The following is a 17,188-nucleotide window of genomic DNA, read 5'->3' as shown; positions in this document are numbered from 1 at the left end:
CGCAACTTTCATCATGCGACTGCCCCATTCCCGCCCAGCGGTGAAGACCAAAACTGGCCCCGAGATGCACCAACACCATAGATGGGTAGTCAACCTATGCCTTGCCCCACAACCACCTGGAGTAACTTTTTTCTGTATAGCATGATAACCAGCAGCCCCAACTTCAAATTCTTAATTGATGCTATTGTACATAGAGAATCATAGAATCATAGATAGTTAAGGCACAGAAGGAGGCCATTCGGCCCATCGTGTCCGCACCGGTCGAAAAAGAGCTATCCAGCTTAATCCTACTTGCCAGCACTTGGTCCATAGCCCTGTAGGTTTCGGCACTTCAAGTGCACATCCAAGTACTTTTTCAATGAGTTAAGGGTTTCTGCCTCTACCGTCCTTTTAGGCAGTGAGTTCCAGAGCCTCACCACCCTCTGGGTGAAAAAATTTCTCCTCAGCTCCCGTCTAATCCTTCTACCAATTACTTTAAATCTATGCCCCCTGGTCACTGACCCCTCTGCTAAGGGAAATAGCTCCTCCCTATCCATTCTATCTAGTCCCATCGTAATTTTATATACCTCAATTAAATCTCCCCTCAGCCTCCTTTGTTCCAAAGAAAACAACCCCAACCTATCCAATTTGTTCTCATAGCTAAAATTCTCCAGCCCTGGCAACATCCTCGTAAATTTCCTCTGTACCCTCTCTATAGCAATCACATCTTTCCTGTAATGTAGTGACCAAAACTGTATGCAGTACTCAAGCTGTGGCCTAACCAATGTTTTATACAGTTCTAGTATAACCTCCCTGCTCTTATATTCTATGCCTCAGCTAATAAAGGAAAGTATCCCATATGCCTTTTTAACCACCTTATCTATCGGTCCTACTACCTTCAGGGATCTGTGGACACGCACTGCAAGGTCCCTTTGTTCCTCTACACCTCTCAGTATCCTCCCATTTATTGTGTACTCCTTGCCTTGTTTGCCCTCCCCCTTGCAGCCTTGGTCCAAACATGGACAAAAGAGCTGAATTCCAGAGGTGAGGTGAGAGTAACTGCCCTTGACATCAAGGCAACATCTGACCGAGTGTGGCACAAAGGAGCCCTAGTAAAATTGAAGTCAATGGGAATCAGGGGGAAAACTCTCCAGTGGCTGGAGTCATACCAAGCACAAAGGAAGATGATAGTGGTTGTTGGAGGCCAATCATCTCAGCCCCAGGACATAGCTGCAGGAGTTCCTCAGGGCAGTGTCCTAGGCCCAACCATCTTCAGCTGCTTCATCAATGTCCTTCCCTCCACCATAAGGTCAGAAATGGGGATGTTCGCTGATGATTGCACAGTGTTCAGTTCCATTCGCAATCCCTCAGATAATGAAGCAGTCTGTGCCCACATGCAGCAAGACCTGGACAACATCCAGGCTTGGGCTGCTAAGTGGCAAGTAACATTCGCGCCAGACAAGTGCCAGGCAATGACCATCATCAACAAGAGAGAATCTAACCACCTCCCCTTGACATTCAACGGCATTACCATCATCGAATCCCCCACCATCAACATTCTGGGGGTCAACATTGACCAGAAACTTAACTGGACCAGCCATATAAATACTGTGGCTACAAGAGCAGGTCAGCGGCTGGGTATTCTGCGGCGAGTGACTCACCTCCTCACTCCCCAAAACCTTTCCACCATCTACAAGGCACAAGTCAGGAATGTGATGGAATACTCTCCACTTGCCTGGATGAGTGCAGCTCCAACAATGCTCAAGAAGCTTAATACCATCCAGGATAAAGCAGCCTGCTTGATTGGCACCCCATCCACTGAGAAGGACAAGGGCAGCAGGCACTTGGGAACAACACCACCTGCACGTTCCCCTCCAAGTCACACACCATCCCGACTTGGAAATATATCGCCATTCCTTCATCGTCACTGGGTCAAAATCCTGGAACTCTCTACCTAACAGCACTGTGGGAGAACCACATGTACTGCAGCGGTTCAAGAAGGCGGCTCACCACTACCTTCTCAAGGACAATTAGGGATGGGCAATAAATGCTGGCCTTGCCAGCGACGCCCACATCCCATGAACGAATAAAAAAAATGCATTACCTCACACTTCTCTGGATTGAATTCCATTTGCCACTTTTCTGCCCGCCTGACCAGTCACTGATGTCGTCCTGTAATCTATAGCTTTCATCCTCACTATCAACCACAGGGCCAATTTTTATATCATCTACAAACTTCTTGATCAAGCCCCACCACTTTCAAGTCAAATCACTAATGTATTCCACAAAAAGCAAGGGAGCTAGTACTGAGCCTTGCAGGACCCCACAGGAAACAGCCTTCCAGTCACAAAAACACCCGTCAACCATTACCTTTTGCTTCCTGCCACTGAGCCAATTTTGGATCCAACTAGCCACTTTCCCTTGAATCCCATGGGCTTTTTCTTTTTTGACCAGTCTGCCGTGTGGGACCTTGTCAAACGCCTTGCTAAAATCCATGTACACTACATCAAATGCATTACCCTCATCGACCCTCCTTGTTATCTGCTCAAAAAATTCAATCAAGTTAGTCAGACACGACCTTCCCTTAACAAATCCACGCTGACAGTCCTTGATTAACCCATACCTTTCTAAATGACGATTTATGCTGTCCCTCAGAATCGATTCCAGTAATTTGCCCACCACCGAGGTTAGACTGACTGGCCTATAATTACTCGGTCTATCTCTTTCGCCCTATTTAAATAACGATACAATGTTAGCAGTCCTCCAATCCTCCAGCACCAGGCCTGTAGCCGGGGAGGATTGGAAAATGATGGTCCGAGCCTCCGTTATTTCCTCCCTTGCTTCTCTTAGCAGCCTGGGATACATTTCATCCGGGCCTGGCGATTTATCTACTTTCAAAGATGCTAAACCCCTTAATACTTCCTCTCACTACCTTTATCCCATCCAATATTTCACACTCCTCCTCCTTAACTACAATCTCTGCATCATCCCCATCTTTTATGAAGACAGACGCAAAGTATTCATTAAGAACCATACCCACATCTTTCGCCTCCACACATAGGTTACCTTTTTGGTCTCTAATAGGCCCTACTCTTTCCTTAGTTATCCTTTTGCTCTTTATGTATTTATAAAACATTTTTGGGTTTTCTTTAATTTTACTTGTCAGTATTTTTTCATGCCCTCTCTTTGCTTTCCTTATTTCCTTTTTAATTTCACCCCTGCACTTTCTATACTCCTCTCGGCTTTTCCTGAATATTCCCGTTTGTCATGTCATGACTATTAAACACTTTTTGAATTGCAGAAATGGAATAATTAATTGAACAGTTATTTTTTGGATCATGTTCAAACTCGTAAAAGGTAATTTTAGGGATGGTGTCGGGAAGTTCTTCATACTAAGAGTGATTAATATGTGGAATAAAATTCCAGCTAAGAAAAGTGGAGGCAAAAACCCTGGAATTATCTAAGACACAGTTGGACTCTACAATGGGACGAATGTTAGGATCTTTCTGGGTGGATGAATTACGATGGACAAAATAGCTTTCCTCATCCATAAATATCTTGCAGTCTTTCATTGTGGACACAGAATCCAAAGTTACTGAAGAGAGAACTGCTAAGTGATTTTGGAACTTTTATTATTTTGGGAGAGAGTGTAAAGCTAAGTGAAGTACTGTAACGTATTTAATCTGTTGACTTTTTTTGTTTCTTATTTAATATCAGGAATTAGCAGTATTTATTCTGGAATATTTTGTGTATCAGAATGGTGTTTTCTGACATTTGGACATGGTATCCTGTATAATTTATAGTATGTATAGCAATGGTAAACAGGAGCATTGTTCCCCTAGAGATCCACTATCCTAGATATTTCATGCATAAGGTCCAATTTCTGTTCATAGGAACTGCATTCTTGTCATTGGAAGCTGACCTTTGTGTTGAAAATGAATAAATAGTATTTGGACAAAATCATAATGAGAGGGTGAATCTGTGAGAAAAATCATAAACCTGTTTATAAAGCACGGAGGAAATCTTCCGCATTGCACAAGATCCCCCACCTCAGGCAGGTTGAGGGGTATGGAGGCATTGGAGATTCTATCCATGCCTGTTCTTGTGCATTTCCTAGCTACAGGACTATACTGGTGGAGAGTTGGAAACAACTCAACTGGCAGCCCTATCAGATAAGAAATGGTGGGGTAGTTCCTGACAATGTGCGATAGTGTAAAACGGGTGATACCGAGTCAGCAGCTGTTTTACATCTCTCCCGATTTTTATTTCCATTGACTTCGGGAGAGATTAAAAAGGGGCTGCCAACTCGCTATCACCCGTGTTGAACTATTGCACAAAGCCAAGATCTGCCCTGGTGAGTGATACAGAGCAATGAAAAGAGAACAAAATTATGCATACAGCTAGAAAACATAGGTGTATGTGTAATTTTGTTCTCTTCATTGCTCTGTCTATGGCCAGACTTTTTCATCAATTGCTCCAGTAAACCAGCGTTGACTGGGCAAGGGGGGAAGGAAAATCAGGTGTAAGCTGTTCTAACAGTTCCCCGCCACCCAACCCACTTCTGGGATTTTAAATAAGCACAAATGATGGGAATAAGTCATACAAAGTATTTCCTGTAATTTGTGCTTGGCAACACTGGGCACTAATAATGCCATGCATTCTTGGTGCACTGCGTTGCTATTACATGGGTTAGGGTATTTAAATTTTAAAGCTCCCAAGGGAGTGCAATCAGTCAATTACACTCCCAGAGCCGTGTAATTTTTGATGTCCCAGAGACAACCAAACTGGTAACACAAGACCTGACACAGCAATTTCATACCCTGCTCTTTCTCGGGTTGGGCTCCCTGACAGAAGTGAGAATCTCACTGGGAGCCCATCTAAAATATTTAAGTGATCCTGACCCTTGGAACTCAGCTGGAGTCTAAGGTGGGCCATTGGAGTGGCAGAAGTCCTATCCAGCTGAACTTATGCTGGCCTTCCACCAGGTAGGATAAACTGCCCTTTCGTTCTAACACATGTTTGTTGCACACCAGAAACACACATCAGATGGTAGACTTTATCAAGGTGCAAAACAATTTAAAGAAAGAAAGCCAGCTAGCTATCGACTTGGAGCCCGAAATTTACAAGCAGTTACAATTGCCCCTCCGATTGGCTTCATCAGTTTATAAATAGTTACAATTGCCCAGATCTGACTCTTTTATCAGTGGCCTGTGGTGGCAGTTAAACATCAACGGGTAGGAATTAATGGATAGTCTGCATAAAAATAGTGCACTAGGAATGCAGTATAAATGCATTAAGTTCATATGTTAACTTTGCTGATCGGAATTTCTACCCTTCCAACTGTGCTCCAGATCCCAGACTACCCATGAGCAAACTCAAGAGATCTGCTGGTAACTTTTTATAAAACGTGAGCGTGAAGGGACATAAATATAATATATATATATATATATATATAATTAAATTGACATTGTCATCAGGAATATATTTCTCACATGCCAACAATATATATAATATATATATATTTCATTATGGTATAATTTGAATGTAACAAACATTGTAGCAGCCAATCGCAGGTACATCAATTTCCATAATAGTATACTTTGGGACAGTTTTAAAACTTTTCCTACTGAAAATGGAGACTTTTATTTAAATTTATGTTTATTTTAATATTTAAATAATAAGAGCTTTTCCATGAACATATTTACTGATTATTGCCTGGGGCAAGACACCTGGGTAGCACACCACCATACGTCATCCTTTTCAATATTTAACTTTACAATTAATTATTAAATGGTTTGGAGCTAGATGGAAATTTTCTGTTACCCAATCATGATTTTTAAAAAATGTAATAAAACAATAGGAAGTCTTTTGATAAGATGCTAGTTTGTGTCCATTTTCCCACATGCTGAGCCTCCCATCTGTTTCTGTATTCACGGTAATCGAAATGAGGGATGATAGTACTGGGCAATGGAATATTTTTTGTACTTTAAATGTGGCACTAATATTAAGGCCTAAGAGATAAGTTACGGGATGGTTATATGCAGTGTAAACCTGAGTTTCCTGTAGTAGTTAAACAAAACACCCGTACATTAATCTCAAAAGAACGTCCTTCCCTGCAGCAGTATGATTTCCCATTCCCAAACTACTTACCGCTATAGTCTTTATGAGTAACACTATTAATTCTATTGCATTATAGGACAGTTATATACTGTGGATTCATATCTATGGGTAACTGTGTTGGAATGTAGGCAGTTTAATCGCAGCCATGAGAGTAAACATCCAGGTTCTTTGTCTGGGTTAGAATAGAGCCCAGAACCCCGAGAATAATTTGTGTTTCTTGATGATTCAGCTATGAAAATAATAAAACTTGCATATTTCTGAAACAGAAAATCCAGTCCAGTCAGTTGATGTGCAAGTGTTCCACAGAACAATTTGTCCACTCCTCCCCTGACGTCTAAGACAACTAATCCTTAGCTCTCTGCTATAGGTGTAAGTAGTTTGGGAATGGGAAATCATACTGCTACAGGGAAGGCCGTTCTTCTGAGATTAGTGTACGGGTGTTTTGTTTTACTACAGGAAACTCAGGTTTACACTGCATATAACCATCCCGTAACTTATCTCTTAGGCCTTAATATTAGTGCCACATTTAAAGTACAAAAAATAATCAGCCCAGCAAAACCACCGCACACTTTTGTCACTAGACTGCTAGAAAAAAGATGTGTTCTCACGATTAAAATGCCAGGAATTCAAAACACTTCATCAATATGCCAAGGATCAATTCCCATCCTTCCTGTCCCCTCTTCCCCTCGGACCACCTCACCTGACTGACAGGGAAAATAACAACAACTTGCATTAATATAGCACCTTTAACATAGAAAAATGTCCCAAGGCGCTGCGCAGAAGAGTAATCAGACGAAAATCGACATCAAGGCAAATAAGAAGATATTAGGACTGGTGACTAAAAGCTTGATCAAAGCGATAGGTTTTAAGGACGGTTTTATAGGAGGAGAGTGAGCTGGAGAGACAGAGAGGAAGGGAATTCCAGAGACTAGTGCCGAGATACCTGAAGGCACAGCCGCCGATGGTGGGCTAATGGAACAGACTTTGAGTGCTCGCAGTGTTCTTTATAGTGGACTTTACCCAATGCTCTCATCCTGCACTTTTATATGCTTCTCTCAGTTTATCACAAGTAATCCCACACTGATCACTCTTTCCCATAGTCTCCCACTAGCAGTTCCATGTTGATGATTGATACCTCATTTTCTTCCATCAGTTTTGTGCTCGATCTGGTTTCTCATCCCCAGTATCATCTTTATTCTGCTTTTTCTTTCAAATATTCTGATTACTATTTTATCACAGTTTCGTTCCCTTCATCTTTATTGTCTTCATATATCTTGCACCATTTCTGGATGAGGAGGGGGAAGGAGACCTAAACCTACATCTTTGTCAATGCCATTCGATAAATAGCCCTGAGAATTTCACAACAGCAGCCAAGGGCTACTGGCTTCTGACATTCTCTCCCTTCAAGGTGGCATAGCACTTAGCATCTCTGCACGATGGTAAGGATGAAATCAGGAGCTCAACATGTAGGAAATTAAGAGCACAGTCCCACATCTTACCACTTGGTATCACAGTGCATAGGAACTCCAAATGACACAGCATCATGTTGCCAACTTGTCCCTTTAGTTTTACACAACTGATCCTAGTCTGTTCTACAGTTTCTCGCCTCATGGTGAATTAGCTACCTGGTTGCTCCTGCTTTCTTAAGATGTGTGACATATTGATTGCTTTCATTCTACTGGTTCTTTGCTACGAGTTTCACATTAACCACATTTGTCCTGTGTTTTGTGCTGCCAGTACAACAATAATTGATGTCTTTTCCCCACTTTTTTATTGATGGCCATTCACTGTTGGATTCAAACTAGCCAACTTGAGCAAGAAACTGCAAGACCTGAGTAGTAAAATAAAACAGGACAAATATACAGCAACTGGCAAGAAACCACAAGCTGAGAATGTGATTAATAGTGAGCATTTGACACACAAGGGAATGACTGATAGCAGAAACTTACTGAACTAAGTGGTTGCAAGACAAATAAATTCCTGAAAGAAATAACCATCATTGGACAGGCAGTGAAAAAAACATGGAACAAGGTGCACTTGAGAAAGCCCAAGTAAATCACAGAATAAACAGTTTAAAAACAATTCAAATAATTTGAGCATCATGTACATTATCAAAATAAATACATTCGGGCCAATAATACACTGTGGTGATTCGGAGATTAGAGGGAATGCAGGGCCAAGCAGTTGGCATTCTTCTCTTGTTGGTTCCATAGCTGCCTACTCAACCTGTCAGTAATGTCTCCCCTCCCCATTCCCCTTTTTCCTCTTCCTTCTCCTCAGACACAACAATGGGTGTTCTGTTTTACACCGTCTGAAGTGTTGTCTGATTGCAGTGATTGTTCTGTGTAGGTAGAAGGAATTGTGAACAAATTATTTTGGTCCCTGAATGTCTCTGGTAATTAATACACTTCACCATAAGGCAGTATGTCAAATGACTCATTGCTGTGTTAAGTACTATCAAACATTACTACTACTACTAAATTCCCATCATTTGCAGCGATGATGGGGCCCAACTATCAAACATTACTGAACATTAATTTATCCAAAGTACAGATGACAAGAGAATTTAATCAGTTTGTAGTTCTTAATTTTATTTGTGATCGTTCATTGTGTAATATTTTGTAACAAATTTAATTTTCTATAATTAATTAATATGCAACATACAAATACATTCACCATAAAATGTATTATTCTGAAGACGGGCTGGACATGTTCTTTTGTAACAGGATCCCCACCTTTTTTGTAGCTGGTATGAATTTTTAGGAAGCCTGCTGCTCCTCCTTTCCTCTTATATCTATAATCATTGCCATGGGCTAGCTTTCTTGCAGCTATTTTCAAATCATTGAGATGTTTTGTGAAATCTTCAGCATTCCTTTGTTTTCTGCGTGATAATGATTTTTGAAATGAATAATTGGGCAGAACTTTCAACTTTCGACGGGAGCGTAAAATGGGCGGTGGAGGATCGGCTGCCCATTATACACCTCGCCCAATTTTCCTGACCATCGAGCTCCCCTATCAAAGTGGTTGTACATGTGCCAGAAAGCAGACTGGACCAGGAAGACACAGCAGCATTGGATCTGATTGAGTCAGATACAGGGTCACTACTAGGCTAACCAGAAATTCAGCAGGCTGGCAGTGAGCTAGCAGGCGTATTCCTTCCCAAATGGATTCCTTTTGGAGAAGTAAGAAATTAAGCGTCACACATCTCAAACCAACCACAACAAAATACACCATCGCAAGTCAACAACAACAAGAACAACAACTTCTATTTATATAGCGCCTTTAACATAGAAAAATGTCCCAAGGCACTTCACAGACGTGTAATCAGACAAAAATGGTCACAATGACATTTGCACGCTCCACAATGGATTAAATAAATGCACTGTGCTTAATTTCAGCATTGTGCTGTATATCATCCAGTTGATTTGGATTACATGTTGTGGATTACAGATTTTAAAAATCCAACATGTTTGGCACTCATTGGAAGACATCTTGAATTAGTGCATGGGCACCATTCTTTCTTACTGCATTGATGTTTTGGCAGCTAATTTATGGTATCCACTTTTGCCCTCCCCCCCATGGTTTTACCATCCTGTTCCTGTGCCTCCATTGTAAAGTCTCTTTGCAGGGTGACATTGTGGAGCATGCAGCAGATAACAATTATTTCTCAGACCTTCAAGGTTTGTACTGTAAGGTGCCTTCTGATCATTTGAGGCATCTGAAGCACAGATTGAAGATGACAATGGCATGTTCAAATATAATTCTGGTTGTAGTACGAGCCTCAACGTACCTGTCCTCTGCTTTTGTCCATAATTGGCTCAAATGTATCATGAGCCATTGCCTTGGTCACTCAGGAATGTTCTTTCCATTCTTCTTTTCCTTTCAAATAATGGTAGTACAGAAGACTGCCTTAAAATGGAGGCATCATGAGAGTTCATACAAAGCAGGCATTCATCTGCATTATTCTGCACTAGTGGTTGCATACCAGCTGCGCATTAATAGAATAAAATCCCACATAGTTCATACAAGGCACAGGGTTGTGCACAGGAGCTCTAATACCAACTTAGGGTTCAATTACATTCTTCTCTCTTGAAAAGCAAGAAGATAGAACTGTGTTGCCCTATCATCCTGCAGTTGCTAATCAGTGGTGAATGATGAAGTTGTTGGCTCTGCCAAATAATTCATCTGTTATCTCCTTGTTACATCTGTGAACAGCAAACTGGCTAAAATTGCTGTTCAGTCATTCCAGGCAGTTATGGTTGGGATGGTAGACCCAATGGGGGTAAATTTCAACTTCGGCAGAGGCGTAAAAAGGCGGGAGCGGATTGGCCATCCAATATAATACATTCTGCCCAATTTTTCTTCCCGCAGGATGTACAACGGATGGCCAATCATCTACCACCCATTTTATGCCCCTGCCAAAGTTAAATTTTACCTCCGATGTGTTGCATACTGATCTTCTTTACGCCACCTTACATTACGGATAGCCCTTTTCCTTCTCTGGCTAGTGCGCCTTATCTAGTGATAAAAACAGAGAATGCTGGAAATATTCAGCAAGTCAGATAGCATCTGTGGAGAAAGAAACAGAATTAACGTTTAAAGTCGGTGATTTTTTGTCAGAACTGGAAGAAGTTGAAAATTTAACAGCTTATAGGCAAGTATAGAACCAGGCCAAGATTGTGGGGGGGGGGGTGGGGGGAGAAGAAGGGGAGGGGAGAAAAGAACAAATGGGAAGGTCTGTTATAGGGTGGAGGGCAGGAATGATTAAATGACAAAAGGGACGATGGTGCGAGGCAAGGAGGGTGGTAATGGGACAGGTTAAGAAACAAAAAGATTGGTCTAGAGGAGCTGTAAATGGCAACAGCAGAACCATTACCAGCACCTGCTGTCCAAAACAATGGGAGCAGTGGTTATGATCTGAAGTTATTGAAATCAATGTTGAGTCTGAAAGGTTGCAAAGTGCCTAATTGAAAGATGAGATGCTGTTCCTTGAGCTTCCATTGAGCTTCATTGGAACAGAGTAGGAGGCCGAGGTCAGATAGGTCAGAGTGGGAGTGGGACGGAGAATTAAAATGGCAAACGACCAGAAGGTCAGGATCACGCTTGCAGACAGAGCGGAGGTGTTCAGCAAATCAATCACCCAGTCTGCATTTGGTCACCCCAATGTAGAGGAATCCGCATCGTGAGCCGCGAATACAGTATACTAAATTAAAAGAAGTACAAATAAATCGCTGTTTCACCTGGAAGGAGTGTTTGGAGCCCTGGATGATGGGAAGGTGGGAGGTGGAAGGGGAGGTTTTGCATCTCCTGCGCTCGCCGTGGGGAGGAGAGCGGGTGTTGGGCGTGATGGAAGAGTGGACCAGGGTGTCGCGGAGGGAACACTCCCTTCAGAATGGTGAAAGGGAAGGGGAACATGTGTTTGGTGGTGGCATCGCATTGGAGGTGGCGGAAATGGCGGAGGATGATCCATTGAATGTGGAGGCTGTTGGGGTGGAAGGTGAGGACAAGGGGGACCGTATCGTGGTTCTGGGAGGGAGGGGAAGGGTTGAGGACAGAAGTGTGGGAAATGGGACGGACACTGTCGAGGGCCCTATCAACTATAGTGGAGGGGAATCTTCGGTTGAGGATAAAGAAAGACATCGGAAGCACTGGTGTGGAAGGTGGCATCGTCAGAACTGATGTGACAGCGACGGAGAAATCGGGAGAAAGGAATAGAGTCCTTACAGGTAGTTGGGTGGCAGGAAGTGTCCACCATCTACAAATCACAAGTCAGGAGTGTGATGGAATACTCTCCACTTGCCTGGATGAGTGCAGCTCCAACAACACTCAAGAAGCTCGACATCATCCAGGACAAAGCAGCCCACTTGATTGACACCCCATCCACCGCCCTAAACATTCACTCCCTTCACCACCGGCGCACTGTGGCTGCAGTGTGCACCATCCACAGGATGCACTGCAGCAACTCGCCAAGGCTTCTTCGACAGCACCTCCCAAACCCGCGACCTCTACCACCTAGAAGGACAAGGGCAGCAGGCACTTGGGAACAATGCCACCTGCACATTCCCCTCCAAGTCACATACCATCCCGACTTGGAAATATATCGTCGTTCCTTTATCGTCGCTGGGTCAAAATCCTGGAACTCCCTTCCTAACAGCACCGTGGGAGAACCTTCACCACACGGACTGCAGCGGTTCAAGAAGGCAGTTCTCCACCACCTTCTCAAGGGCAATTAGGGATGGGCAATAAATGCTGGCCTCACCAGTGATGCCCACATCCCATGAACGAATAAAAAAAAATCAAGGAAGCTGTGGGATTCGGTGGGCTTATAATAGGTATTGGTTGGCAGCCTATCCCCAGTAATGAAGATAGAGAAGTCGAGTTCCAGTATCCGCAGTATTTTGTTTTTGATTCCTTATCCAGTGGCTCAGTGCACTGTGCCGGGCCGTGGTGGTGCTTCAATTTAGTGGGGCTTGGTTTTTAGTTTTCATTATTAAAATGCGATCCTTTTTCCAGTCATTTCTTCATTTACTAACAGTTTGAAGTAATACTGCGTGAAATTAAAAGTGTCCTGTTCCGACTTTTAAACGTGTACAAAACAAACTTGAAAGAGATGGATGCAGTAATTGTATCAATTAAATATGCCAAAGTGCATCTGGGAGGGAAAAATCTTCGTCGATGATCGGGAAAATCTGTACAGACCAGTCGTACAGAAACGGAATACGTTAGGCTGAGATCTCAGCCTGCCTGGACTAATCAATGCTGCCTGCAGCCCCAGCCAGTTACTGGGACTGACAGGATCCTTACACCGCGACAGCGCAGATTTCCTAGAAGCTCAGTTAGGAGACTCTTAAAAAATCAGAGTTTTTCCAGATCACTAAAAAAAAAGACATTTGGGAGAGCTGTGTGTAACTCAGGTGCTCTCCTGTACAAAACTAATATATTCCAAAGTTTATTCAATGAGTAACAAACCTCACCACCCTCTGCCCCCCCAAAAAAAACATTACAATGATAAGGAAACAGCACGTGCTGAAATTTTGGACATTTTCAGCAATAAAACACCCTCAAAAGCGCAGTGATGAATCTCTGTGAGGTATTTGGGCAAAGTGGATAAACACTTCTTGATTCTCAGAAGTTAGTTGACAAAACTTTACCCTCTAATTTTGTCTCAATCAAACATTCCCACACAAGAGAAAATAATAAGCCAAAACATGTTTTCAGCGCAATCCAACCGCTAAGTTGTTTTTTCAATTATATTTGCAGAAAAAAAGAAAAAAAAGCCTGAAAGGGTGGTGGAAGCAGATTCAATCGTGGCTTTCAAAAAGGAATCGGATAAATACTTCATTGGGAAAAAATTGCAGGGCTAAGGGAAAGCGCAGAGGAATGGGACCAACTGGATTACTCGTACAAAGAGCAAGAACGGGCTCGATGGGCTGAATGGCCTCCTTCTGTGCTGCAACCATTCTATGATTCGATGAACATGGTAACAAAAGGAAAGAGAAACGGCAACTTTGTCACAATGTCAGCACGGGCTCCGGCAGTGCCACTCCTCCTCCCAGCCACAGGGGTCGCCGTCGTTGAGCGGCAGCAACCAATCCTCCTCCCAGCCGCAGGGGTCGCCGTTGAGCGGCAGCAACCAATCCTCCTCCCAGCCGCAGGGGTCGCCGTTGAGCGGCAGCAACCAATCCTCCTCCCAGCCGCAGGGGTCGCCGTTGAGCGGCAGCAACCAATCCTCCTCCCAGCCGCAGGGGTCGCTGTTGAGCGGCAGGCTGGCGGAAGCAGAGCGCGGGTTCCGGTTCAGGGGTGAGGTGTTGGTTGCCATGTGGGGAGAGTGTGAGAGTAAAACGTAAAAGAGGAGCTGGCTTGTAACAAAAAAGGTGAGTTTAATAAATCCCCGAGGGAGCGGCTCGGGAACATTAACTCACACTTAAAATGTATTTGTCCCCGTGACAGAATGTGTTTAATCTTTCAGGTTTTATTGAGCTGAACAGGTAACTTTGCTGCTGTTTTGAGTGTTTGGATGGACCAGTTATCTGCAGGTAGTCAGATACCATGGTTTTATTATTTAACCAATAACTTTAATAGTTTCTCAGTTGGTCTTTAGCAGGTTTTTTAAAAAAGCACTTGGGTGCTAATAAAAGTGACTTTTTAAAAACACACAGTGGTCTCATCATATTCTGGCTGTCAGCACTGAGGAGATGTTAAGAGTGAAGTTTATATGATCTAAAGGATTGAGATCGACACCCCTCAGACATGGGGAGCCGTGTTTTTGTTTTCTTTAAAGAGAGATGAATCAAAATAGTGAGTCTCCCTCCAAGTGAGTAAGAGTTTAATCGGTCTGAGCACACTACATCTCAGGGTTCCTTCCACCTGTCTGGTTTTGAACTGTGCTGTCTAAGAAAATGTCAAAAATTTAAAACTTTCTGTGGTATTGCATGTCTGTGATTCTGGTACTCACTTTACATCTAGCTGCTAACTAGGCTAACGACATTCTGGGATGGCATGGCCTGCGATCACCAGGGGCAGTTTTAAAATGTGATGCCTGTATTGCTTTTAATGCCACCTTAGTTGCATACTTGAAGTAAATATGGTATTACCGTTCCTGCAGAGTCAAAGTTTGAACTTGGCAAAAGGTCACAGCCCTTTCGTGGCACAAGAGTGCGAGAGTCGAGAGTTTGCGGCTATGTTCTATCGCCGTTTTAAGTGGAGGGGTGATGTTTTAGCCAGAGTAAAAATAAAACTGCTTGAAATCTGAAATAAACAAAAAAAATCGTGAAAATGCACAGGTCAGTCAGCATTTGTAATGACCAACATTTCAGATGTATACTCTTCATCAGGTAGCTATGCACCTGTATGGAAAATGAGGAGAAATAGCTTAAATCTGAAGTCAATAAAGTCATTGTTTCCATCAAAAGGCTGCAGTGTCAAGAAGAAAAATACGATCCAGGTATTGAACTTGGTTGGAACATTGCAGGAGGCCAAAGACAGAAATGGCAAATTGGGAATAGGAGGTGAAGTTGAAGTGCCAATTCACTGGGACATCAGACTATACTTGAAGACAGAATGGAAGTACTTGGCAAAGTAGCCACTAATCCGCGTTTAGTTTCCATGTTGAGGAAACTGCATGGTAAAAGTGAGTGTAGTTTACGTAGTTGCAGTAAGTATATGGAATGAGTGTTTGAAGCTCTGGACAACGGTGTGGAAAAGGAGGTAAATGGACAAGTGTTGCATCTGCTGTGGTTGTACATGAAGGTGCCAGGAAAGAGTAGCTTGACGTCTCGGTGTCTGAAGGAATAGTCCTTCTAGAAAGTGGACAGAGAGGTAGAATGGTGTGCTTGGTGGATGATGCAAATGGCAAGAAGATCAAGTGAAGATGGAGGCCGGTGGATTGAGGACAAGGGGGCGCCTGTTATAAGGGCAAGGGGTAAGAGCAAGCCCCGAGAAATAGGGCAAACATGGTCAAGGGTCCTGTCAACTACTTATGTTGGGAAAAAAAGGACATCTGGTGTCCAAAGTGGAGTTACTGGAGCATAAATGGTAGACTGAGAAAGTGGGAAGAAGGGATAGAGTCTTTACTAGAAGCGAGATGGGAAGATACATACCCCAGGTAATTGCTGGAGTCTGCATAGTGTAACGAATGCCCATGGAAAGCTCATCGCCAGGGATGGAGATGGAGCAGTCCAGATAGGGAAGGGAATGATCAGACCAATAGAAGATCAGGGTTGAAACATACAAGATTCTGAGGAGGCTTGACAGGGTCAATGCTGAGAGGCTGTTTCCTCTGGCTGGAGAGTCAAGACTAGGAGGCATAGTCGCAGGATAAGGGGTTGGCCATTTAGGACTGAGATGAGGAATTTCTTCACTCAGGGTTGCGAATCTTTGGAATTATCTAGCCCAGAGGGCTGTGGATGCTGAGTCGTTGAGTATATTCAAGGCTGAGGTCGATAGATTTTTGGACTCTAGGGGAATCAAGTGATTATAGGGATCAGGCGGGAAAGTGGAGTTGAGGTCGAAGATCAGCCACGATCATATTGAATGGTGGAGCAGGCCATATGACCTACTCCTGCTCCTATTTCTTATGTTGGGTGGAAATTGAAGGCAAAGTTCATTTTCAAGATTAGACCAAAAGCAGGAAGCTTTACCAACATGTTCGTCAGTGGCATGGAGTAGTGGTCAGTGAGGACCTGAGTAGTATTTGGGAAAAAAATCCACATATCTTACAAAAAGTCTGCGACCTATAACAAAACTTTTTACTAGTAGCAAGTGAGTGGAGTTAAAAAAAAGTTTTTGAATGGGAGAACAAGTTCTACCAGGTGGAGGAGGGTGATGGTAGATGGTGACTATTGAAACCACAGTTCAAGGAAGAAGCAGAAGGCCCAGAGAGCATCCAGGTGAGGGATGGAGGTGTAGTGGGAAACAGGTAAAACAAATACCCTGGCTAGTATTTATTTGTGTTTTTTTTGCAGCACAAAGCTGGATGTTTTGAAAGGGGTACTGTAGGTTCTTTCTGGACTGATCAGCTTGGATGGGCCTAACAGACGCCTTCATCCATATCTATCTAGTCACCTTGTTGCAGGCAGGATCAATGTGTATTTGGTGAAGCTGTGTGACCAGATCACGTTCTATGCTGAATTGATGCACACCAAAACAAAAAAAAAACTAAAAATACTTTTTAACAAGAAATTGTCCTTGGAAAACATGTATGTAGAATAAATTCATTGACTATCTATTCAAACAGTGACTGGTGTTTGTTTTCAGATGCTGACAGACCTGCTGTGTATTTCGTGCAATTTGCTTCTATCAAAATATATAGGCATCACAAATGTTTACATATATTTTATTTTTGTATTTCACCAATAATTGTAAATATTTACAAAAATATTGAGGATAATAAACAAAAGGAAGTGTAGGTGAGGCTGTAACAGCATTCTGTGCCTTTAGCTTTCCTTGGGATGGTTTTATCAATTTAGTTCTGGATAACTTGTTTGTGCTGATTCTTCAAACCCATATGAACTTTTTATGAAAAAAGTCAGGAAACGCGTTGAGCAGAGAGACATCTTTTCAAGAAAACTAGTTAAATCTGATGAAAGTA

At 42.9% G+C, this 17,188-nt stretch overlaps 1 protein-coding gene across 2 annotated transcripts in view; it reads left to right on the top strand.

Annotated features, from left to right (window-relative positions):
* Positions 1 to 13,885: 13,885 nt before the first annotated feature.
* The window catches only part of heatr1 (HEAT repeat containing 1), a 72,723-nt gene continuing 69,420 nt past the window's right edge, over positions 13,886 to 17,188 (top strand). For both annotated transcript variants that reach the window (XM_067988720.1, XM_067988719.1), the window contains exon 1: positions 13,886 to 13,973. The gene's annotated coding sequence lies outside the window, so the exon portion shown is untranslated. The remainder of the gene's footprint in view (positions 13,974 to 17,188) is intronic.

This window comes from Heptranchias perlo, chromosome 8, assembly GCF_035084215.1.
Source record: "Heptranchias perlo isolate sHepPer1 chromosome 8, sHepPer1.hap1, whole genome shotgun sequence".
In the NCBI taxonomy this organism is placed as follows: Eukaryota; Metazoa; Chordata; class Chondrichthyes; order Hexanchiformes; family Hexanchidae; genus Heptranchias; species Heptranchias perlo.
The sequence above is the reverse complement of the archived record's forward strand: the minus strand, read 5'-3'. Positions and strand labels throughout refer to the sequence as shown.